The sequence below is a fragment of the Nuphar pumila genome, chromosome 7, assembly GCF_984573655.1.
Source record: "Nuphar pumila chromosome 7, dmNupPumi1.hap1.1, whole genome shotgun sequence".
NCBI classification, from domain to species: domain Eukaryota; kingdom Viridiplantae; phylum Streptophyta; class Magnoliopsida; order Nymphaeales; family Nymphaeaceae; genus Nuphar; species Nuphar pumila.
The window spans coordinates 98,746,365-98,773,871 of NC_143255.1; the positions used below are offsets into that span (position 1 = coordinate 98,746,365).

Here is a 27,507-nt window from a genome sequence, read left to right on the forward strand (position 1 = left end):
AATCTGGTCACGTCGGATCAGATCTCCTTATCTCTCCCTTTTTCAAAATCGATCTAATCATACTAGATTAGATCTCATCATTTTTCTTGCCCCTTTGCTAAATCAGATCTGATCACAGTCAGACCAGACCCTTTTCTCTTCATAACTATATTCCAGTAACATCAAATCTGGTCTGATTCAATCAGATCTGATTTGATGTCTCTAAATCTTCATTTATTTCAAGTTGATTTAATCGTTAATCATACTCTTTTTCTTTTCCTCTACCTAATTCATTACATCAACTTTTATTTCAGATCTGAATCTACAAATCTCAGCGTGAATACCCACCTTCCTTCTATTTCATGTTTTTCCTTTCTTAAACCCAAATCAATTTTTGGACCCAACAAAGTCTCCTTTAACATTTGAAAATATCGAGTAGTCATCAGACTACATACAACTTTCAGAATCCAACGATACAAAAAAAAAACTAGGATCAGCTTTGTTATTTCACAAACTTTGTTTTGGTTGGACCTTTATCATATTCATATTCAGTTTTGTTTGTTTTCATTATCGCATTACCTTCTCTCCTCTTGTTTCAATGTCTTCTTCTTCTCAGACACTCACTTCCTCCTTTCTCAACCAACTTGTGACTGATAAGTTGGATGAAACCAAATTCATAACTTGGAAAAAGCAGATTATCCCCTTCATCTGCAGTCATGACCTGATGGGACACCTCAATGGATCCATTGTTGCCTCCTTGGAATTCGTGCCAGCCAACAAAGAAAAATCAAAGAAAAAAGAGACAACAAAAGATGGTGACTTTGATCAGATTATCTATGTCAAAAACCCGGCATATATTGCATGGTTTAAAAGTGATCAGATGGTTGTAGTGTTCATCATGGTGAGTCTCTCTAGACAAGTTTTTTTGCACACTCCAACAAGGGTGACAACAAAAGAGCTTTGGGATGTATTGCACAAATGGTATGAGCAGATTTCTACTCCTAAGGTATATCATCTCAAGTCTGAATTTGGATTATTGAAGAGAAGAAATAGTAGTGTGGCAGATTTTCTTGATCGAGTGAAATATATCACAGCCCCATAACAGATGAAGATGTGTGCAGTCAGAATCTTCGTGGCAAAGAGGATTCTAATCCAAATCATGAGGTAATGATGGCTGCCACCTCAAATCGTGGACGAGGCCGAAATCAATATGATAACAGAAACACAGGGCTTCTTCCTAATCCTAATGCTACCGATACAAGCAAAAATCGTCAGAATATCACATGCCAGATGTATGGAAAGCGGGGACATTCATACTCCAATTGTTATTGGAGGTATATTCCCACATACCGTCCTCCAACAGTTACCTATCCAGCCCGGTTTCGCCAGTTACACTACAGGCCAGCAATATGAATGGAGAAAGAGGCACACGACCAGCTATATTCAATGCAACTGCTGGTTCAGGTTCTTCTTTTCCTCAATCACATAATCATGACATGGACTCATTGAGCGCATCCTTTTCTCAAATTGGCATGCATGGCACTGAAAATCCCTATGGTATATCGTGGGCACCCAAACATAATCAGCAGCCCATAAATCCAGCCAATCCAACATGGCCTATCAATTCGGATCAGCCCACTTCGTCAGCCACTTCGACATCTTAGAACTCTCAATCAAGTGCTTGGTTTTTAGATTCGGGAGTTGCATATCACGTCACAGGTAAACTCACAAATCTCATTCCTTATCATGGTAATGAAAAAATTGTAATACCCGTGAATTTTACCAGATAAATAAACTTAAAATTTAAGTCATTAAGCTGATACAAGGATATTTTATTGTTTTAATTGTTTATTCGTACTTGAATCTCAGATATCCTATTTGGATCTTCAATATTTCATTTGAATCTTAGCTAACGGATCACGAACATTTTAATTGGATATTTGGTAAAAGATTTCGGTCAAATGGATCGGATCTCTGTTACTGGATCCTCAGTATCATGATCAAGTGTGATATTGGATCCGGGATGAATTGAGTGGATCCACGAGGTTTAGATCGATTTATTAATAAGAAAAAATCTATATTGGGCCTACAACACTTTAGTGAGATTGGTATAGCCTAGGTGATGTTCGGATCCACAATATTACATTTGGATCTTCGACATCGGAACTTCAATATTAATCTGGATCCTTGTATCGAAACCGTAAGAATCAATGTACATTTAGTTGGATCCATAGTTCCAAATCAGAGTATGATCAAAACTTCGGATTCCTGGATCCGGATTTATTAAAGGGATTTACGAAGCACAATGGATCCTAGATCCATAATAAGTTATGTCAATTTTTGGATAACGTAAATGGATCCATATTAACCTATGAAAGACCCACAAGATCGTATCGAAGAATAAACCAAATGTATTAAGAATATAGTATTTTAAAGCTTGTAATAATTTGAATCCTCAGATAGATCCAATTTGCCCAACTGGGTGGATTCATTAAAGATTTGGGTCACGGGTCCCAGTGGCCAAACCTAAACCGTACCCAATTGGGGTGTAAATAAAAAAAATATATTAATAATAATAATAATAAAAACATAATAATAATGATAATTATAAATAAATATATGGATCCATATGGGTCCAAACCGTAGACCCAAACAACGGAAGGATCGTGGGTCACGGACCAGGTCAAACCGAGCTCGCACCAGACCGCACCCCCACTGGTGCGACAAATACAGAAAAAAGGGCCCTACCCGATAAAAGGGGCATTAGGGTTCTGAGAGAACCCTAACGCAGTCGATAGGGGAAAGAAAAAAAAAACGGGGGGGGGGGGAGTTGTGTCCCTTCTCGCTCTCCCTCTCGAAGCCCTTCACGGCGGCGGAGCAGTCAAAGCCGGCGGACCTCTCCCCTCGCGGCGGCAGCCACCATCATGCCGAAAGAGGTAGGTTTATTGTTTTTCTTCTTCAGGTGTACCGCATGTTGAGCATGTTGTGTGGGGTTTCCGCAAATCCTTAATGAAAAGAGGGTTTTGATTATGCTAAGGGGTTTCAATTTCGAACTTCCGAGGGTGGGGATGGGTAAACACTAGTTATTCTCTGTTTTCATAACAACAACAATTACGCCTTCATCCCAAAACAATTGGGGTCGGCGATATGAACCAAAAAAGAAAATCATTCTAGGTCTTCCACATGAATCCTTCTCCTCCAATCATTTCTATCCAATGCCATGTCCTCGGTGAGGTTCAAAGCATTCATATCCTTTCCTATCACCTCCATCCATGTCTTCCTAGGCCTACCCCGACCTCTTTTAACTAATATATCTTCACATTTCTCCATCCTTCTAACTGGAGCATCATTAGGCCTTCGCCGAATATGTTCAAACCACCGTAAACGATTCTCTCTCATCTTATTTTCAATGGGTGCAACGCCTACCTTCTTACGTATCTCCTCATTCTGAATCTTATCTTTTATTGTGTTTCCACACATCCATCTCAGCATACGCATCTCAGCTACACTCATTTTTTGAATATGATGTCTCTTGGTAGCCCAACATTCCGTACCATATAGTAAAGCGGGCCTAATAGTCGTCCTATAAAACTTTCCCTTCAATCGCAATGACATTCTACGATCGCACAACACTCCAGTTGCACTTTTCCATTTCATCCACCCAACCTTTATCCTATGATTTACATCTCCATCAATTTCTCAATACTTTTGAATGATAGATCCCAAATATTTGAAACAATCATCCACTGGTATTTCTTGCTACCAAGCTTCACTACACTCCCATCACTACTTCGTTGCTTACTAAACTGACATTCCATGTATTTTGTCTTACTCTTACTCAACTTAAAACCTCTTGCTTCAAATGTCTATCTCCATAATTCTAACTTAGCATTAACCCCAGCTCTAGACTCATCAATCAAAACAATATCATCAGCAAACAACATACACCACGGCACATTTTCTTGAATTGATCTCGTAAGCTCATCCATCACTATAGCAAATAGGAAAGGGGTTAAAGCAGATCCTTGATGTAACCCAACCGTTATAGGAAAATTGGTTGTCACCCCTCCACAAGTGCGGACATTGGTTACTATTCCTTCATACATATCTTTAATTATACTAATGTACTTGAGAAAAACACCTTTCTTCATCATTGTCCACCAGAGAACGTCCCTATGTACTCTATCGTATGCCTTCTCCAAATCAACAAAAACCATATGCAAATCTTTGTTCCTCTCTCTATTTCTCTCAATAAGTTGTCTAAGAAGATGTATAACTTCCATAGTTGATCTTCCAAGCATAAAACCAAATTGATTCTTCAATATCATGACAACCTTCCTCAACCTAGACTCAATCACTCTCCCAAAGTTTCATATTATGACTCATGAGTTTTATACCACGATAGTTTGTGCAATCTTGTATATCACCCTTATTCTTATATAGAGGCACCAAAGTACTCTTCCTCCACTCATTAGGCATCTTATTTGTCCGTCAAATCTTGTTAAAAAGATTTGTCAACCATTCTAAACCTTTCTCTCCCAAGCATTTTCAAGCCTCAATAGGTATACCATATGGGCCAACTGCCCTTCTTGATTTCATTTTCTTCAAAGCCTCTGTAATTTCTTTCTTTTGAATCTTGCGCATGAAGTCACGATTCATCTCATGAAAAGGAATGGAGAAGTCTCCAAGATCCTGAGCATGACTTTCATTAAATAGCTTATCAAAATAATCTTTCCATCTCTCCTTAATCTCCTCATCTTTGACTAAAACCCTTTGTGTTTCATCTTTGATACATCTAACCATACCCAGATCCCTCGATTTCCTATCTCTCATCTTTGCAAGCCTATAAATATCCTTCTCGCCCTCTTTGGTATCCAACTTGTCTCCTTATATACCTTATCCCTCGCATTTCGAACTACTTTTTTAGCTTCCTTTTTTGCTATCATATACTTCTCCAAATTCTCATTATCACGACTCTTACTTAGATTTTTATAACACTCTCTTTTAACCTTAATAGCTAATTTGACATCCTCGTTCCACCACGATTTATCCTTACCTATCGGTGCACCGCCTTTAGACTCACCCAATACCATCTTAGCCATCTTTCTCATGTCACCCTCTATCTTATTCCACATTGATTCTGAATCCTCCTCGAGACACCAATCAACTTCCTTAACTACCTGCTCTACAAACATTCCTTGTTTAGCTCCTTTCAGTGCCCACCACTTAATTCTAGAATCTATCCTATGTCCATCCCTTTTGCGGCATTGTCTAATTCTAAGATCTAAAATTAAGACTCTATGTTGTGTAGTTACACTTTCTCCAGGTATAACCTTACAATCGATGCAACAACCCCTATCTCTCTTTCTAAGTAGGAAAAAATCTATCTGACTCGTATTAACCCCACTTTTAAATGTTACTAGGTGAGACTCCCTCTTCCTAAACCAAGTGTTTGCTAAGATCATATCATAGGACAAACCAAAATCTAAAATCATTTTTCCACTTTCGTTTCTTTCTCCTATACCATAGCCTCCATGGATACTCTCAAATCCATCCCTACTAATGCCTACATGCCCATTAAGGTCACCGCCGATAAAAATCCTTTCTCCATAAGATATCCCTTGTATTACTCCATCTAAATCTTCCCAAAATTGAGGCTTAATGGAATCATCTAAACCTACTTGAGGTGCATAAACACTAATAATATTAATAATATCCGTACCTAATACTAATTTAATAAGTAAAATCCTATCACCCTTCTTACGGACTTCAACTGCATTATCTATAAACTCACGACTCATAACAATCCCTACTCCATTCTTATTCCTATTTATCCTTGTATATCAAATCTTATATCCCCAAGGTTCTATCACTTTTGCTTTCTCACCTACCCATTTGGTCTCTTGTAGACATAAAATATCAATCTTTCACCTACACATAACATCTACTAACTCTACCAACTTACCTAGCAATTCATTCTCTGTTTTCATGTTTGCACAAATTCATTGGAATGATTAGCTTAGGTAATAATCATACTTCAGAGGGGGCGAATATCTATTGTCGGTTCTTCATTGTTTTAAGAAATTGTTGTTTGTCTTTCGAAATTTATGATTACTTGTAACAGTTGCTTATCAGGTCTTAGTCCCAGTTCACTATTCGTATTGATGGACTAGATGAACCATCTGGCCTATACTTCAATGAGTCATTCACTCTGCAAAAAAAAAATGAGTGATAAATACCCTCTACACTACCTTTTCCCAAAATATGTGGAGAACTCTTGTGGTTTTACTTGCCCTGTTGTGAGGGTCGTTGAAAATTTGACTAAATTGATCAAGTTGTTTTTTTTTCTTGGTATGCTTAGCAGGGAAGTTCGGTCATGGTATTGTCTCAGTTCTGATAGGTGTAGGGGTGTATATTGCTATTTATAAACCACACGTTTATTTCCCTGAAATTTTTCAAAAATATTGGTGAAGAGGTATCTCAGGGTTACCGGGCAAAAATCTGAATTTTTTTTGTACTATCAGTCTCCACTTGGTGGATTCCTGTTGGCTATTGGCACTCATTGTTGAGAAAAAAAATCCACCTAATAACTCTTATTGTTTAACAATTTTAAATTCCCTATTTCAGTTCCAATAACACTTCTTAGAAACTATTGAGAAATTCAGTTATTGAATGTTACAATGCTCTGCTTGGTGTTGGTCCACTCACATTTATAATGATTCATCTTGCCAACAACCTGGGATGACTTGGTGCTACTTTGCCTGCCTGTATCAAACTCAGACACCTAGTTCATGACTCAATTTTGTTATGCATATTACTGTACACACACCTACACACACAAACTTATGTGTGCATTTACCTTGATTCCGTGACACAATAAGAATAAAACCCAGCACAATGAATCAGTTTTGATTTCTTGGTTGCCATCATGGAACTGTCCTGGTAGCTTTCATAATAAGTGGGTTGCAAATTAAACAGTAAGGTTGAACCATTACAAGTGAGAAAATATACATATAGTAGGTGTTCACGGTGCACACCAAATGTCTAATATCGATAACGTTTGTATGCATCACACATGAACATGTTTGCATCCATTTCCATGGGTAAGATGTGAATTATCCATAGAACACTTGTAGAAAAATCTTGACATGTGCATCATACTAGTAATGGAAGATGGTTAAATTTTAATGGCAACATAGAAATGACATAATGGCAGCTGTCTATGCTTTGTGACATTTTGTTAATTGATTTATAAATGTAGATGCATGCTTAAATCCAGATACTGATCATGTTTGAATTTTGTACATGTAATTTGGTTAATGCATGCTTAAACCCTGTGATCTTCGTTTGATTTCATGTGATAAATTCAGATATTAAGTGTGCCCGAATTCTGTAAATGTATTGTGTTTTCTCTCACCTGATCAATCAATGCGGATGTATGCACAAATCCTATGGCTTTTCGTTTTGGTTTACATGTGATAAATCATTGGGGGCTTAGCTTGCCTGGTAGGAGCAGCTAGTGCAAGTCACTTTGTGTTTGGCTGTTAAACTTGTGCAAAATATCAATAACACCGGTGAGAAACTTAAATTGAATTTTTTTGGGCCTGACTGATTTAAAGGTATCGGAGCATTCGTGCTTGATTGGTTTAAAGGTACCAGAGCACCCTGGGTGGGTCCGCATAATTGAATGGTTAAAGTTTTGGGTTAACATTGACATGAAAATACCAAGTTTGGTACTTGAGAATCGCGAGTAGATCTCTCGAGTTTGTAGACCTCAAACAAATATGAAACTTAAACTTAAATATCCATGTCTGACTGGTTTAAAGGTACTGGGGCTTGTGTGCTTGACGGTTTAAAGGTACCGAAGCACTCTGAATGGGTCTGTGAAATCAAATAGAAAAAAGTTTGGATTGTATACCTTTGTAATATAACGAGAGTTGAAGATCTACTACTATGGTAGTAAGAAATAAAATTTAGGGAAACGCCCCTGTACATCGAGAAATGTAAATTAATAAGAGAGCAACCCACTCAGATTCGGGCTTACCTTGAAGAGGGTAGGTGGTACGAAACTCCGAGAACATGTGTTTCTTGTTTCGAGCGATAATGACTCGTTGGTCCCCAGTTCTCGGAGTTGGGGGACCCGGACTACCAATGTGTCCTAGGTGGTAGTTCTTTGTTCTTCTGCAGAAGTTAGGGATGCATCATGTTTTGGTTTTGGGCCTTTGGGAGGTTCTCTCGGTCACTGACTGCTTTCTTAGGATTTACAGTTTCAGTTAGAATATTCAGGTTAATAAAACACCGATGAATAATGAACCCCCAAATGTTCTTTTATGAAATGGTTGCCTTGGCCCGCGGGATAATTAAAGATAAACATTTGAATTAGATCATCTTAGGTATTACATCTGAGTAGGTAGTAACATATTTACAATTATACACATAAACAATTAATTTTGACATGTGAGCATTTACTTTTAGCATGCAATAAAATTTATGGTTATGAGATGTCTAAATTCTGTTAATGTTGTTACCTGTTAGTTAGTTTTCATAAATTGTTGTTGTCATAGTGTAAATTATTTACTTGTTCTTGTATATGCTGAAAATCACACACGGCACCCACATCACATACTTGACACATGATATACCTGCAAGAAAAATTACAGTATTTCCTACTTAGACAGTTGTAGTCTAATTCCAATCAATTTACCATTTTTCAGGTGAAGAATAGAGTTTATGAGCGGTTGCAGGATGAGGCTTCGATCGAGATGCTTGATTTATTGTGTTCCTGGGACAATCTCAGATTAATTTTTAATTTATTATTATTTATGTTATTTGAAACTCTAATGTCATTATTTATTTAGACTAAAATAAATGTTGTTGCTTGCTCTCTATTGTAATGTTCTGGAATGCTTAACCTCATAGTATTAATTGTTTCCGCTGTTACAAAAAAAAAATCCTCTAAAAAAATTTGGGTTAAATTTCGGGGCGTTACAAAAACAGTCACTAGTGATGGAAAAGCCCATTCCAGTACGTACACTGGAACCGCCACCATCCACACTCCTCATGGTCCTTTTTATCTTTTTAATACCTTTCTTATTCCAAATATTAGGTGAAATCTTGTTTCTGTGTCTCAACTTTCTGATCAATCTAACTCTTGTATTTCCTTTTCTTCTTCTTTTGTTTCTATGAAGAACATTCACACGAAGCAGAAGCTCGTTGAATGAAAAAGATGTGGAGGTTGTATGTCCTCAATGAAGCTCTTATTGGTCGATCTCAGATTCTAGTGTCAGATGAAGTTGTCCTTAATAATGATGTGTTATTGTGGCACAAGATATTAGGTCATTGTAATTCTGTATTTCTTGAGATTTTATGTAATAAAGAGCTTATTCCTTTAAAGAATAAGAACAATGTTCGTTTTATGCCATGAGCTCTTGTTTGGTATTTCTAATAAAAGAGCTTCTCTTCCTCTTGAGTTGATACACTCTAATGTTTAGGGTCCTCCACTCGTGATGTCCTTGTTTAAATCTTGTTTCTATGTAATTTTCATGGATGATTTTTCTTATTATACTTGGATCTATTTTTTGAAATATAAAGATCAAGTATTCTCTGTCTTTCAAAAGTTCAAAACCCTTGTTGAAAATCAGTTTTCTCACAAAATATTGTGTTTTTGTAGTGGTGATGGTGGTGAGCTTGTGTTTGTGGCCTTTTCTAATTATCTTGATGATCATGGGATCGAACGTGAGTTGTCTTGTCCACGAACGAACCTCTCAGCAGAATGGGGTAACTAAGAGAAAGCACTGGCACATATCTGAAACAACACTCACTCTTATGGAGGAGTCTAAAATTCAGCTGAGTTTGTGGACTGAGGCCTTCGACACAACTACCTTTTTTATCAACAGTATGCCACTTACTCCTCTTGGAGGATACTCTCTTTTCTTTATGATTCATGGGCAGCAACCTGATTACTCTCTCTTAAGGACCTTTGGGAGTAAGTGTTTCGTGCATATTCACGATTCGTTGAGAAATAAATTTTCACCTAAGGCCCAAGTGTGCAAGTTTGTTGGATAAGATGAAACTTATAAAGGATACCGGTGTTATAATCTCATTATGTAAATTGATTATTTCACATGTTATATTTCATGAGAATGAGTTTGATACTCCCAACAATGACAACTGCATTAGCTGAGTCAACTCACACGAACAGTCATCGATTTTCTGGCCAACAACAGTCACATCATGCCCAGATCAGCCAACATCAGCTGGGCAACCAAAACCTTCATTATCAGCCCCATGTATTGATCATGTTGTTGCAACGAACTTGAGGGAAACATCAGATTCCTCACAGCAACGTGCTCCTTTCACTTTTTATCCGCACACACATCACAGGTCATCATAATGCTCCCAAGGAAGATATTGTTGATCTGACTCCCCTTGTTGTCATACCTCCTATATTATCAGAATCTCCATCCATTGCTGCAGATGAGCCAGGACATGTCTCTCATTCCGATCGGCCTAGACGGTCTGCTCGAGTTAGACATCTACTAAAGCGTTGGGTAAGCTATAGTTCTTTCTCTGCTGAGTTTCATGTTTTTGCTACCGACTCTGGTCAAGAACCCAAATTTTATCATAAAGCTCGGCATCATCCTAAGTGGATTGAAGCCATGACCGACGAAATTTCAGCGCTTCATGAGTGTGATACTTTGGTAGTGCTCAGACCTATCGATAAGAATATTGTTGGATGTTGGTGGGTCTACAAAATTAAATATAAGGTTGATAGCAGCATTAAGCGGTACAAGACAAGACTCTTGACAAAAGGGTATACTCAAGAACATGGCCTAAATTTTGATGAGACATTTAGTCCTGTTGTGTGCATGGGTACTATTCGTGTGGTTCTTCTCTCTCTAGCCACTATATATGGATGAAACCTTAGTCAGATGGATGGAAAGAATGTGTTTCTACATTATGCATTACATGAAGAAGTGTTTATGGAACACCCCCTGGGTATCCTGAGGCTGATCCCAAGACCACGGTTCTTCGCTTACGGAAGGCCATCTATTGTCTGAATCAAGCCTCTCGTGCGTGGTTTGAGACTTTTAGTATTTTTGTTCGATCATTTAGTTTTGTTTGAAGCCAATGTGATTATTCCTTATTTGTACATTCAGATCAACTTAACATTACCATCATTCTTGTCTATGTGGATGATCTTGTTATTACAGGCACTGATGCAACCAGAATTACGAAGGTGAAATCTATGCTCGATAAGTGGTTCCATATGAAAGACTTGGATCCCTTGAGGTATTTTTTATCACACAAGTCGTTCTCTTGTTCTATCTCAGCGAAAATATGCTCTAGACATCCTTTCTCGCTTTGGGATGGCAAAATGTAAACCAATTCCTACTCCTACCAGTCAGCATTAAGTTGGTAGATAATGACCCTAAGGACCCTCTCTTATCTCATCTCCATTATCTCACCTTTACGAGGCTTAGCTTGGTATTTGATACCAACCAAGTCTTTCATTTTATGTAGTCTCCTCGGCACAGTCACATGGAAGCAGCAAAACGAATTATGCGTTATGTGAAGATAACAATTATGCTCTCCGCTCTACCGCCGCCGACTGCTCCAGGTATGCCCCCGACTCCCTCTGCTCTCCTCCTCTCCTCTTTGACTCCCTCTACTCTCATCTTCTCCTCTCTGTCTTCCCACTCTCCCTCTTAGAACATCGGGGTCTTCGTGCGCACAACTTGTGCTTTTTGGGGTCTCTGTGTTTGCTTTCCTTTTGCCACGGCGAAATCGTGTCCCTACTCGGTGCTAACGGCTCAACTGCAAGGTTCCTTGTGCATCTTGTCAGAGGGCTTGGACATGCAGTTTGGCAGGCCACACTGCAGCATTCTGTCGTTGTTGGTTCCCTTGCCGCTAGGTGGGCTTTCGGATGTTCGGTATGTTTGGCTCAGGTGGGAAGTTGAAACAGCTCTCCTTCCTGCACTCATATTTTCAATGTTGGAATCGACGGATGACGCTTCGCAGTTGCGCGACCTTCGAGCCAATGTTGAAACGTTTACGAAGGATGCTACCTGGTTGATCCTGCCAGTAGTCATATGCTTGTCTCAAAGATTAAGCCATGCATGTGTAAGTATGAACTAATTCAGACTCTGAAATTGTGAGTGGCTTATTAAATCATATTTTTTTTTAACGGATAACTGATAAAACTTAAATATATATATATATATATATATATATATATATTGATTTATTTATTTTGCCGCACCCCCGCACCCAAGGTTTTTGAAAGTGCCGCACCCCGTACCCGCACCCATGTGACATAGCTTGTGAGTCTTTTGTTTTTTAATATGCATTCATTTAGTTGCATCTAAGCATGGGGAAGTGCCATTGAGGATAGTGTCATTCAAGCATAGGGGAGGGTGTAGTTGCACCCAAAATTTTTTTGTCCATGTATCTGCAATGATGAAAACTCATAAAAATCAGGCTTTTAAGAAATGAGTTTTAACCTTATATGAATGCTTTAAATAATCTAACGTTTTAGAGAATTTTTAAACCATAGGAAAAAAATTTCTGACATTAATCTAGAAAAATTGAGTCATTTATGTAGATTTCAAAGAAATGATAGTAGATGCGTCTTAGAGTTTATTTTGAACCATAAGTATGAATATGCACAACTTTATTTTTGAAAAACTAAGCAAAGGAACAACATAAAAAAATACGAGCTTAAAAAGAGAAAAAGAGCATACGTTTAGTTGCTTGATGTCTTCGTTATTCCCTAGTAGCTAGGCTCAGACACAAGTTCAAGTGTTAGATTCTCATGTTGAAAGGGACAATGAAAGAAATCACTTCCTTGTCTAAGTCAATATATGTGGCCTATTTGGTTCGAGCAAGTAGAGGTTGAGGGGTGTTTACACCTGGTGCCCTAAAGCCATCTGGTTTGGGCACTGTTATCAAAAACGCGCCTTGAGGCGCAAAAGGCGTGCCTCGCCTTGAGGTGCGGTCCTCTGTGCCTCAAGGCGCAAGCCTGAGGCAATTTTTTTTTTACAACAAGATTTCTGAGACATAATCAACAAAGTTTTTGTAGGTTAATCTCATATATTTTTTAATTATTTCAGTTATGTAATAAGTTTATTAGTATATTACTATATTTTAACTTTTGTTGGTTAATCTCGTATATTTTTCAGTTATTTCAGTCATGTAATTAGTTAATTAATATATTTTAACTTTTGTTGGTTAATCACATATATTTTTCAGTTATGTAATCAGTTTTTTAGTTAATTTTATATGTTAATCTCATATTTTTTAGAATAATCTCATATATTTTAACTTTTGTTGGTTAATCTTATATATTTTCCAATTATTATGTAATCAGTTTCTTAGTATATTTTAACTTTTGTTGGTTAATCTCATATATTTTTCAGTTATGCAATCAGTTTTTAGTTACTTTTATATGTTAATCTCACATTTTTTAGAATAATCTCATATATTTTAACCTTTGTAGGTTAATCTTATATATTTTCCAATTATTTCAGGTAATCAGTTTCTTAGTATATTTTAACTTTTTTTGGTTAATCTCATATATTTTCCAGTGACGTAATCAGTTTTTTAGTTACTTTTATATGTTAATCTCAGATTTTTAGAATAATCTCATATATTTTAACTTTTGTTGGTTAATCTCATATATTTTCCAATTATGTAATCAGTTTCTTAATATATTTTATCTTTTGTTGGTTAATCTCATATATTTTCCAGTTATGTAATCAGTTTTTTAGTTACTTTTATATGTTAATCTCATATTTTTTTGAATAATCTCATATATTTTAACTTTTGTAGGTTAATCTCATATATTTTCCAGTTATTTCAGTTATGTAATCAGTTTCTTAGTAAATTTTAACTTTTTTTTGTTAATCTCATATATTTTCTAGTTATATAATCAGTTTTTAGCTACTTTTATATGTTAATCTTATATTTTTTAGTACTTATTTGAGATTTTCTATTTCTTATTAGTTGTTATTTCATCAATAAAGCATTTCTTTCTTTATTTATATTTTTAGATATTTTTTATAAATTTTTTAAAATTTCCAAAAAAAATATTTGAGGCTTACGCTGTAATGAAAAGAGGCGAAAGCACCAATAGAGCAAGTGTCACTCTTTAAGAGTGACCACTAGAGCCAAGAACACAAACACCGAATGTGCACACACAAAAACTCTCAAATATGGAAATGACTTAAAGTCATAAGTTGGATATTATTGAAGAAAGGAAGAGAGAGGTATAAAACCCATACATAAGAAGGAGAACACCTCCTCTATTTATAGAGGAGGGAGGCACTAAGGAAGAGACTACAAGGGGGCTCCCTTGTAGTCGTTGGGAGCTCCAACGGTCAGAAATCTGACCGTTGGGGCCCCAACGACTACAAGAGTGGGGCCCCTTGTGGTTATCCTAAAGAAAGAAAATAAAAAACAAAAAAAGGAAAAAGTAAAAGGGAAAAAGAAAAAAGATAAAAAAATAAAAATAAAAAGGTACATTGACTGAATTACAAGAATACCCCTATCGGGTATTTCAATAGAATAGAATATGTATATATATATACATATATGTATACACATACTTATATATATACGGATGTATATATATATATATAAGTATATGTATATATATATATATATATATATTTTAACACGCCCCCTCAAACTTTACGGGGAGAAGACCGAAAGTTTGCTAAGGAGAAACATGAATCGTGGAGTTGGGAGCGCCTTGGTGAAGAAGTCAGCTAGTTGATGCTCTGAAGTAACATATGGTAATGAGATAGTCCCTCTGAGGTATTCGTCCCGAACATAATGGCAGTCCATTTCAATATGCTTGGTCCGCTCATGAAAGGTGTGATTACTAGCAATGTAAATCGTATTTTTGTTGTCACAGCAGAGCTTGATGAGAGTGGAAATGGGGACGCCCATGTCAGCAAGGAGACTTTTGAGCCATACGATTTCCATAGTTGTCATTGCCATGGCCTGATATTCAGCTTCAGTGGATGACAGTGAAACCTTCTGCTGCTTCTTGCATCTCTACGAAATGAGGGATTCACCTAAAAAAATACAAAGACCCGTTATTGAGATACGATCATTGGGATTTCCTCCCCAGTCAGCATCAGTAAAAGCAGTTAAGTCAAGAGAGGAAGAGGATAAGAAGAGTCCCTTTGATATAGTATTTTTGATATATCTGACGATTCTCAATACGGCTGTCATATGAATCGAAGTAGGTGCATGCTGAAATTGGCTTACTGCATGAACCGCATGAGCTATGTCTGGACGTGTAATGGATAGATAGGTGAGAGATCTGATTAATTGACGGTAGGGGGTTGGATCTTCAAGAAGAACACCATCTTCAAGTCTCAGTTTTGCATTAATGACTTCGGGAGTCTCAACTTTCTTTTCATCAGATATTCCTGATTTGGCACAAATTTCTGCAGCTAATTTCATCTGAGATAAGATGTATCCTCGCGGGGAATAAGCCACTTCAATCCCTAAAAAATATCTCAAATAACCAAGGTCAGACATATCAAAAGTTTCTTTTAACATGGACTTTACATCATTTACTCCCTTTTTGTCATTCCCAGTAATGATCATATCATCAACATACAGCAGAAGCATAATAATGGAGTCACATGTCCTTTTAACAAAAAAAGCAGTGTCAGTATAACAAGAAGAAAATCCTAAATTTATTAATACGTTACTAAACCTATCATACCAAGCTTTAGGTGCTTGCTTAAGACCATATAAAGCCTTTTTTAATTTCAAAATTTTTCCATTTAAATCCATACCTGGAGGCGGTTCCATATACACTTCTTCATTTAAATTACCATTAAAAAAGGCATTTTTGACATCAAGTTGAAAGATTGGCCACTTTTTAACTGCGGCTATAGCAATAATGGCTCGAACACTAGTCATTCGAGCAACGGGGGCAAAGGTTTCATCATAATCTACCCCATACTCTTGGGCATATCCCTTGGCTACCAACCTAGCCTTATATCTTTCCAATGAACCATCACTCTTAGTTTTTACTTTAAAAACCCATCTACATCCAATGGGTTTCTTGCCATTGGGAGGATCAATGATTTCCCAAGTTTGTGCCCTTTTAAGAGCATTAAGTTCAAGTTGCATAGCTTCATTCCAATGAGCATATTGCTTAGCATCATTGTAATGAGATGGTTCATGAAAAGAGTGAAGAGCAAGTAGGCATGCTCGAAAGTTAGGCGAAAAGGAATCATAAGAAACAAATCTATTTGGTATTTTGGAAATTCGATTTGATCTTCTTTGAGAGGTCTCTTCGATGGACTCATTTTGGGAAAATTTTTCAAGGGCACAAGGAGGATTCCTTTCATTCCTTCTAGAGTAGACTTGAATTTGTCTTGAAACATTTTCTTCTAAGTTTTGATCATCGCTTGGATGTTCAACAAGATCTTCACTAAGGGATTCATTAGGATCAATATGATCATTTATGATGTTTTCTTTAGGCAATAAGTCAAATAAGAATGAATAATCAATATTTTCATTCGGTTGGTGCAAAAAACCACTTTCCTCTTCAAGGAATGTGACATCTTTAGAGATATAAAGCTTGTTTTTAAGTATGTCAAAACATCGATACCCTTTTTGTTTTTCGCCATATCCTAAAAAAATACATTCAATAGCCCTAGGGGAAAGTTTATCATTCTTGTGAGTTAAAGCAAAACATTTACATCCAAAAATTCTTAGTCTTTTATAATCGGGAGACATATTGTAAAGTTTTTCAAATGGAGAGAGATTTTTCAGAGAGGACGAAGGAGTTCTATTGATAAGATATGTAGAGGTTAGAACCGCTTCCGCCCAAAAGGATTTTGGAATGTTTCTTGAGATTAATAATGTTCTTGTAGTCTCTATTATGTGCCTATGCTTTCTTTCCACAAGTCCATTTTGTTGCGGAGTGTTAGGGCAAGAACGTTGGTGGAAAATTCCATTTTCTTTCAAATAGTTTTGAAAATCATTGGACATATATTCGCCTCCCGAATCGGATCTAAGAATAGATAGATTTCCCAAAAATTTGTTTTTGACCATTGCATGAAATTCTTTAAAGAAGGAGAAAACTTCGGATTTGCGACTTAGGAAGTAAATCCACGTGAATCGAGTAAAATCATCAATAAATACCACATAATACAAAAAACCTCCTTTAGACAAAATAGGGGAAGGTCCCCGTACATCGGAATGAATAAGTTCAAATGGCCGAGTGGTAAAGTAACTTCTTTGTGGAAATGGAATAGCTTTAGATTTCCCAAAAATGCAATCTTTACAAGTCATGTGATTGTCTTTACAAGTATTGTTCAAAAACGGAAAAAGAGACATTTTTACAAAATTTGGATGGCCAAGTCTCTCATGCCATATTCCAATACTTTTGTCTTTTACAAGATTGCATGATGACTTAGATGGAAGAGTCAAAAAATCCATAAAGTAGAGGTCACCCCTTCTATGGCCTTGCCCAATCAGCTTCCCTGACTGAAGATCCTGCACGATGCAATCCTTAGGTGAGAAAGAGACTTGGCATCCATGATCGGTGATTTGAGATACGGAAAAAAGATTTAAATTTATTTTAGGAACGATTGTTACTTTAAGAACAAAAAAAAAATTAAAATCAAGTGATCCAATACTTTCAATTTTTAGTGATGTACCATCGGCCGTTGACACACAAGAAGATATAGGTTCGGAAAAAATATTTGAAAGAGAATTTTTATGAGATGTCATATGAAAAGAAGCACCGGAGTCTAGTATCCACATACCTGGAGGAGATGAAGAGTAGGCAATGGCGGCCCCGGATGTTGAAGGAGAAGTCTTGAGAAGATGTTAGAGAACTTCGGAGATGTGATTTAGAGTTTCTTTGATATCTTCTTCTTTGGTGCTTTCTTCCTTCTTCGGAGAAGTTTCACCAACCGCGGCAACCTTTCCTTTGAGTTTTGGACAAGCCGGTCTAATGTGACCTGGTTCATTACAATAATGGCATATTATTCCCCTTCTAGGCCCATTATTATTTTTGTTAAAATGGGGAGGTCTATATGCTTTAACATTTGATCCGGGCCTAGTAACGGCCAAAACTTCATCACTCTTGATGCTTAAGCCAAGTCGAGTTTCTTCTTGACATATCTCGGCGAGGGCATCTTCAATAGGTAAGGCTTTGCTTCTATGGAGAAGAGATGCCCTTACTTGTTCAAACTCCGGGCGAAGACCATGAAGAAATTGAAAGAAATGTTCTTTTTCAATTTGTTCCCTCCTTAATTCAATATCTTCCGGATCCACCCACTTAGGCTCAAGAAGAGCAAGTTCATCCCAAAGGGGAGTTAAAGAGCTAAAATAGTCCCGGACACTCATGTCCATTTGTTTGGTGAAACGGATTTTTTCTTGACAAAAAAATTGTCGAGCAAGATCCTTTTGGGTATACATACCCTTAAGGAAAAACCAAGCCTCATTGGCCCTTCTAAATTTGGCTATATTAGCACAATTTTTAAGGTCAACATTGTTCATAAACCATGCCAAGATTTTGGCATGGTTACTTTCCCAATCCTCAATTTTGGATTGATGATCATTAATAGCTTTGATGCGCTCATCGCCATCTAAAGCCTTTTCAACTTCATTTTCGATTTTGGTGAGAACAAGAGAGGGTTCGGGAGTAGTTCCCATAACAAAACCCCAAAGTTTCTTACCTCTAAGATGATTTTCCATAGTGGAGGCCCACATGAGATAGTTGGACCCATTTAGCTTAAAAGAAAGCTCCGCTTTAGAGTCACGTTCCATCGGCACCAACAAGTCCTTCCTTTCTTCAAAAAAATGAGTTACACGTTCCAAAGAAAAGGCCAATCACCAACCGAGCTCTAATACCATGTAATGAAAAGAGGCGGAAGCACCAATAGAGCAAATGTCACTCTTTAAGAGTGACCACTAGAGCCAAGAACACAAACACCGAATGTGCACACACAAAAACTCTCAAATATGGAAATGACTTAAAGTCATAAGTTGGATATTATTGAAGGAAGAGAGAGGTATAAAACCCATACATAAGAAGGAGAACACCTCCTCTATTTATAGAGGAGGGAGGCACTAAGGAAGAGACTACAAGGGGGCTCCCTTGTAGTCGTTGGGAGCTCCAACGGTCAGAAATCTGACCGTTGGGGCCCCAACGACTACAAGAGTGGGGCCCCTTGTGGTTATCCTAAAGAAAGAAAATAAAAAACAAAAAAGGAAAAAGTAAAAGGGAAAAAGAAAAAAGATAAAAAAAGAAAAATAAAAAGGTACATTGACTGAATTACAAGAATACCCCTATCGGGTATTTCAATAGAATAGAATATGTATATATATATACATATATGTATACATATACTTATATATATACGGATGTATATATATATATATATATAAGTAAAAGGAGTGCCTCGCCTTGAGGTGCGGTCCTCTGTGCCTCAAGGCGCAAGCCTGAGGCAATTTTTTTTTTACAACAAGATTTCTGAGACATAATCAACAAAGTTTTTGTAGGTTAATCTCATATATTTTTTAATTATTTCAGTTATGTAATAAGTTTATTAGTATATTACTATATTTTAACTTTTGTTGGTTAATCTCGTATATTTTTCAGTTATTTCAGTCATGTAATTAGTTAATTAATATATTTTAACTTTTGTTGGTTAATCACATATATTTTTCAGTTATGTAATCAGTTTTTTAGTTAATTTTATATGTTAATCTCATATTTTTTAGAATAATCTCATATATTTTAACTTTTGTTGGTTAATCTTATATATTTTCCAATTATTATGTAATCAGTTTCTTAGTATATTTTAACTTTTGTTGGTTAATCTCATATATTTTTCAGTTATGCAATCAGTTTTTAGTTACTTTTATATGTTAATCTCACATTTTTTAGAATAATCTCATATATTTTAACCTTTGTAGGTTAATCTTATATATTTTCCAATTATTTCAGGTAATCAGTTTCTTAGTATATTTTAACTTTTTTTGGTTAATCTCATATATTTTCCAGTGACGTAATCAGTTTTTTAGTTACTTTTATATGTTAATCTCAGATTTTTAGAATAATCTCATATATTTTAACTTTTGTTGGTTAATCTCATATATTTTCCAATTATGTAATCAGTTTCTTAATATATTTTATCTTTTGTTGGTTAATCTCATATATTTTCCAGTTATGTAATCAGTTTTTTAGTTACTTTTATATGTTAATCTCATATTTTTTTGAATAATCTCATATATTTTAACTTTTGTAGGTTAATCTCATATATTTTCCAGTTATTTCAGTTATGTAATCAGTTTCTTAGTAAATTTTAACTTTTTTTTGTTAATCTCATATATTTTCTAGTTATATAATCAGTTTTTAGCTACTTTTATATGTTAATCTTATATTTTTTAGTACTTATTTGAGATTTTCTATTTCTTATTAGTTGTTATTTCATCAATAAAGCATTTCTTTCTTTATTTATATTTTTAGATATTTTTTATAAATTTTTTAAAATTTCCAAAAAAAATATTTGAGGCTTACGCTGTAATGAAAAGAGGCGAAAGCACCAATAGAGCAAGTGTCACTCTTTAAGAGTGACCACTAGAGCCAAGAACACAAACACCGAATGTGCACACACAAAAACTCTCAAATATGGAAATGACTTAAAGTCATAAGTTGGATATTATTGAAGAAAGGAAGAGAGAGGTATAAAACCCATACATAAGAAGGAGAACACCTCCTCTATTTATAGAGGAGGGAGGCACTAAGGAAGAGACTACAAGGGGGCTCCCTTGTAGTCGTTGGGAGCTCCAACGGTCAGAAATCTGACCGTTGGGGCCCCAACGACTACAAGAGTGGGGCCCCTTGTGGTTATCCTAAAGAAAGAAAATAAAAAACAAAAAAAGGAAAAAGTAAAAGGGAAAAAGAAAAAAGATAAAAAAATAAAAATAAAAAGGTACATTGACTGAATTACAAGAATACCCCTATCGGGTATTTCAATAGAATAGAATATGTATATATATATATATACATATATGTATACATATACTTATATATATACGGATGTATATATATATAAGTATATGTATATATATATATATATATTTTTTAACATACGCTTTACGCCTCGAGGCTTATGCCTCGCCTCGGTTTTTGGTGGAGCGCATCGCTACGCCTCAACGCTTTTCACAACACTGGGTTTGGGAGCCACTAGCCCGAAAGCCTATTATATGAACTTTATAGAGAGCCTAAGAAATGTTGATATTGCACATGACAAGAAGAAAACTATACGTAAAACCATAAAAATAGAAGGTCTAGTGACTCGAGCAATTAAGTCCGAGGGATATTTTGTATCTAGTGCCCTAAGGTCGTCTGGTCTGCGAGTCACTGACCCAAAGCTCGTTACATGGGTCACAAAAACCTGAAAGTTTAATATAGTGCTCAACTGAAAGAAGAAAAAGTGTCGAAAATTGAAAAAGCAAAAGAAAGAAAATCAAGAGCATAAAGACAAAGTTTAGTGCTTAGAAATAATTATGAAAACCTGTGCAGAAAACATATAAGTGAGGATAAATAAGCAATGGCGCGAGTGTACTTGATTTTTTAAGAATAAAGCATAAATGATTGCAGAATTTTAGAAAAGTAAAGAAAAAAAATTCTTTTATGGTGGCATGTAAAGGCTTTAAACACGTAGTGAAAGTATAATGGCATTAAATATTTGTTTAGACGAACTTCTTAACTGCCTAATGCTTCTTGAATTTGAATCTTAATGTATACATAATAAAGATGTTTGTGGGTAGCATCACTGCAAACCCTCACAAGACCTTACTCGTCCACTGGAGTAACCCAAGGGTTTAAAGGGCTTGTTGCATACGCTAAATGCAACCGTAATTCCTACGAAAATGAGTTAGGTTTTGATTTACATGTTTTTATTTCTGCAAAGGGTCAGTTTGCTCGAAGACTAGCAAACAATTAGCATGGGGGAATTTGATCATGCACAATTTTATGCATATTAGACTCATGTTTTTATGCATGATTTGTCGCAAAAATAGATTAAATACCCATAATTATCAATGTTTTCCATGGCATTGGTTTATTTTAAAAAAGAAGAAACATCGCACAAATAGAGTTCACCTCCACGATTTTTTTAGAATTTTATTTCTTTTAGGAGTCTTCCTTTTGAAAACACGTTTTTGAGAAAAGGTAGTTTTAGAAATTTTGAAAACTTAGATAGAGTTTTAGTAAAATAGTTTTTAACCTAGGATTAACATTATAAATAATAATTTTTTAGAAGGGGTTGGCGTCCTCCCATTGGAAAAAATGCCAACCTCCTTCTCTTCTCTTTCTCTCTCTCTTTTCGTTCTATCATCAGTTCTTCCTCGTCTCTTCCTTTCTACCTCCTCGATTTCCATCCTACTTCTGATCCTTGTTATTGCCAGTGCGTCTTACCCTATCGTCGGAGCATGTGTTCAACCACGGGAATGACCACATCTCTTTCTCAACCCCTCCATCGGAAGCGGTTGCAAGGTTTGCTTCTTCTCCCCCATCTCGTTATTTGACTAGCATTTAGGTTAGATTTATTTCAGATTTATTAGATACATAAAAGAGTTTTTAGTTTAATATAGCATCTAGCGTAAATTGTTTTCTGCTTGATTGCTTTATTTAGTGTAGATTAAAATTTAATTTTCTGCAATAGATAAAGAGTAGATTGTTATTTGTCAGGTGTTTCATTGTCTTTGTGATTTTCTGTTTTGATTAGATCACGCATAGCGTGAAAACGTCAACAGCAAAACTGATCGGCGTGCTTTTTTTATCATGCAAACCTGTGTGGACGTGAGCGTGTAGCAGCGTGCGTGAACTTGCCTGTTTACAAGGTTTTTATTGGGTTGCAGCAAGAAAATGACCTGCGTGATTTTCTGATCATGCAGTCTACTTTTTTTTCTTTTTGCATCTTAACATGAACATCAAACCATGTGTGTGTGCGTGACTTGTGCATCACAAGCTACAGCTTGCCATCAATCTAATCAGATTGATAACGCAGACTATAGTGATCTCTTGATCGTGAAGATCAATGCAGATTTCTGATTATTCACATTAAGCATGCATATTAGGCACGGGCTGGTACAACATTTCATGTTGTGACGTTTTTTTTTGTACTAACGCAGTTCAGCGTGATTGACGCTAGTCGCAGTTTTTTTTTCATTAATTAGTTAGGCATACACTGTAAGTAGATTAGATCATATTGTTTTCAGAGGTAACTAGTTAGCCGAGTAATTCAATACTATATTGATAGTTAGTTAAACCTGTGTTACTTTTAATTAATTTTGGTCAAGTAGTGTAGATCAGAATTTGTCGTGGTGTATGTTGTTTGCTGATGATATTGTTTTGATTGATGAGTCTAGAGCTGGGGTTAATGCTAGGTTAGAATTATGGAGACAAACATTGGAAGCAAGAGGTTTTAAGTTGAGTAAGAGTAAGACAGAATATATGGAATGTCAGTTTAGTAAACAACGAAGTAGTGATGGGAGTGTAGTGAAGCTTGGTGAGCAAGAAATACCGGTGGAAGACTGGTTCAAATATTTGGGATCTATCATTCAAAAGTATGGAGAAATTGATGGAGATGTAAATCATAGGATAAAGGTTGGGTGGATGAAATGGAAAAGTGCAACTGGAGTGTTGTGCGATCGTAGAATGCCATTGCGGTTGAAGGAAAAGTTTTATAGGGCGACAATTAGGCCCTCTTTACTGTATAGTACGGAATGTTAGGCTGCCAAGAGACATCATATTCAAAAAATGAGTGTAGCTGAGATGCATATGCTTAAATGGATGTGTGGAAATACAATAAAAGATAAGATTCAAAACGAGTAGATACGTAAGAAGGTAGGCGTTGCATCCATTGAAAATAAGATAAGAGAGAATCGTTTACGGTGGTTTGGACATATTCGGCGAAGGCCTAATGATGCTCCATTTAGAATGATGGAGAAATGAGAAAATATATTAATTAAAAGAGGTCGGGATAGGCCTAAGAAGACTTGGATGGAGATGATAGGAAAGGATATGAATGCTTTGAACCTCACCGAGGACATGGCATTGGATAGAAATGATTTTCTTTTTTGGTTCATATTGCCGACCCCAATTGTTTTGGGATGAAGGCATAGTTGTTGTTGTTGTTGTTGTTTGTTGTAGTGTAGATCAGAATTTACGTTATTTTATTGCTTTCCGTTATTGGTTAGTAATTTGTTTTAACGTTTTTCTTAGTTAGTTGTTAAATTAGTATTTCATAACTAGTTAGTCTAGACTTGTTTTGATTTGTTTGATATTTAGTTAGTTAGAGTTTGTTTTAATTTGTTTTGTAGTTAGTTAGAATCTTCTAGTTTGTTACATTGTAGTTAGTTTGTTAGATTTAGTTTGTTATAACTAACATTTGTTTTTAGAAATAGTTCTCTGCTTTTGTTTTGTATTTTGTTTGTGTTTTTTGTATTTTGCAGGTAAGGCTTCTTGAGAATGGAACCCTTAAGCCCTTGATTCCACAATAGCACCCAAGCGAACAAGAGTGGCTAGATAACAAGAGAATAAGGCCCTACAGATTTTAGTTTTCGTTATTTTTATTTTTTAGGACCACAGGGCATTTATTTTAAGTTGGGTTATAATAATGCCTTTTTTTATCTTTAAGCCCTCTGCAGAGGGTAGCACATTTTATTTTACTTTTCATTTAAGGGCAATAAAGATTGCATTTGTGTGGGGTACAAAAGTTGTTTTCACGTTCCTTGTGTTCGACCTGGATTTCACCAATAGTGTGAACCAGAATTTGAAATTTGATACACGGTTTGTACAAATGAGTTTTATTGAAAAATATCTTTTAAAATACTTTCATAAAAAGTTGCATCACTAGTTGAAGTGGATTGCACGTGAACAACTCATAGAACGGTTTAGAAAGGTATCCAATTGCATGATAACCTGATCAGAATTGTGATGGAACAATTTAAGACTTTGAGTTCTCTTAAGGATATGATCCCCACCGCTCTCCTGCTTTTGTGTATGTTATGAGGACTTCTTGTAATGTTTTTTCCCTTTTCTCTCACATTCTTTCATTTTTCCTTCTTCCTGTTTTCTGCTTGTATTGTTTTGAGATTATAAGCTCTCTCTCTCTCTCATGTCCACTTCTTCTTCTTCTGTTGTTGCTGCTGCAGCTGCATGTCTGCTTCTGCTTCTTCTGCTATTGCTGCAACATCTACTTCTTTTGATGCAACTGCTGTAGCATCTGTCTCTTCTTCTTCCTCTTCCTACCCCTCCTCTCTTTCTCCCTCTTCTCTTTCGTCTTGTCTCCCCTCCTCGCTCTCCTCTCACCCCCCAATGCTTCCTTTGACCGAGAGAAAAAGAGACCAAGAACCTATATATATTTCTATGCTAAACTAATTTCTGTGATACATATTTTTGTGAATAGTGTTCATGTTTTATTGTTAATTTTCTGTGATAATATTCATTGACAAACAGATTTCTATTGTTTGCAACATTTATTTTAACTTTTTGTGATTTTTTATTTTTTCCCTTTTTTGGGTCCCAACTAGGAAATGCTTGGGAGAGAAAGGTTTAGAATGGTTGACAAATCTTTTTAACAAGATTTGGCGGACAAATAAGATGCCTAATGAGTGGAGGAAGAGTACTTTGGTGCCTCTATATAAGAATAAGGGTGATATACAAGATTGCACAAACTATCGTGGTATAAAACTCATGAGTCATACTATGAAACTTTGGGAGAGGGTGATTGAATCTAGGTTGAGGAAGATTGTCATGATATCGGAGAATCAATTTGGTTTTATGCCTGGAAGATCAACTATGGAAGTTATACATCTTCTTAGACAACTTATTGATAGAAATAGAGAGAGGAACAAAGATTTGCATATGGTTTTTATTGATTTGGAGAAGGCATACGATAGAGTACCTAGGGACGTTCTCTGGTGGACAATGATGAAGAAAGGTGTTTCTCTCAAGTACATTAGTATAATTAAGGATATGTATGAAGGAGTAGTAACCAATGTCCGCACTTGTGGAGGGGTGACAACCAATTTTCCTATAACGGTTGGGTTACATCAAGGATCTGCTTTAAGCCCTTTCCTATTTGCTATAGTGATGGATGAGCTTACGAGATCAATTCAAGAAAATGTGTCGTGGTGTATGTTGTTTGCTGATGATATTGTTTTGATTGATGAGTCTAGAGCTGGGGTTAATGCTCAGTTAGAATTATGGAGACAGACATTGGAAGCAAGAGGTTTTAAGTTGAGTAAGAGTAAGACAGAATACATGGAATGTCGGTTTAGTAAGCAACGAAGTAGTGATGGGAGTGTAGTGAAGCTTGGTGAGCAAGAAATACCGGTGGATGATTGTTTCAAATATTTGGGATCTATCATTCAAAAGTATGGAGAAATTGATGGAGATGTAAATCATAGGATAAAGGTTGGGTGGATGAAATGGAAAAGTGCAACTGGAGTATTGTGCGATCGTAGAATGCCATTGCGGTTGAAGGGAAAGTTTTATAGGACGACTATTAGGCCCGCTTTACTATATGGTACAGAATGTTGGGCTGCCAAGAGACATCATATTCAAAAAATGAGTGTAGCTGAGATGTGTATGCTAAGATGGATGTGTGGAAATACAATAAAAGATAAGATTCGGAACGAGGATATACGTAAGAAGGTAGGCGTTGCACCCATTGAAAATAAGATGAGAGAGAATCGTTTACGGTGGTTTGGACATATTCGGCGAAGGCCTAATGATGCTCCAGTTAGAAGGATGGAGAAATGGGAAAATATATTAGTTAAAAGAGGTCGGGGTAGGCCTAGGAAGACATGGATGGAGGTGATAGGAAAGGATATGAATGCTTTGAACCTCACCGAGGACATGGCATTGGATAGAAATGATTGGAGGAGAAGGATTCATGTGAAAGACTCAGAATGATTTTCTTTTTTGGTTCATATCGCCGACCCCAATTGTTTTGGGATGAAGGCGTAGTTGTTGTTGTTGTTTGTTGTTGGGTCCCAACTAGGCTAACTAGTCCCGCATAGTCCTTGACTAGGCCTTTTAGGGGTTTACCGACTAGTGCTTTTGACTAGATAGTTGGTACTATATACTCAAACATTTCCCATGTCCCTTTCTCTACTACACTAATAAGCAATCTGTAATTCCATTATGCTTCAAGCCTCTCCTTGGCAAAGAGAGAAACCAAAACCAGATTCACGGGTCACAAAAATAATGTAGCTAGCACTCATAAAATGCTTAGGCCACATGAGTTAGACAAGTTTTGTAAAACATACGTCTAGAAAGATATGTTTGAGATACATTTGTATTGTTCTTGTATTGTAGAGTTGCATTTACAATTGTGATTGTATTCATGCCACAATTGCAATACATACCAGATGCAAATGTATTCTTGCTACTATTTGTTCTCTCAGCATACACATTAAAATCCATCTGCTCAGTCTTGCATAAACTGATCACCACTCACATCG

At 36.2% G+C, this 27,507-nt stretch overlaps 1 protein-coding gene across 1 annotated transcript in view; it reads right to left on the reverse strand.

The window, feature by feature from the left end:
• Positions 1-27,507, reverse strand: part of LOC149832594 (uncharacterized) — a 31,123-nt gene that overhangs the window by 2,046 nt on the left and 1,570 nt on the right. The window lies entirely within an intron of this gene.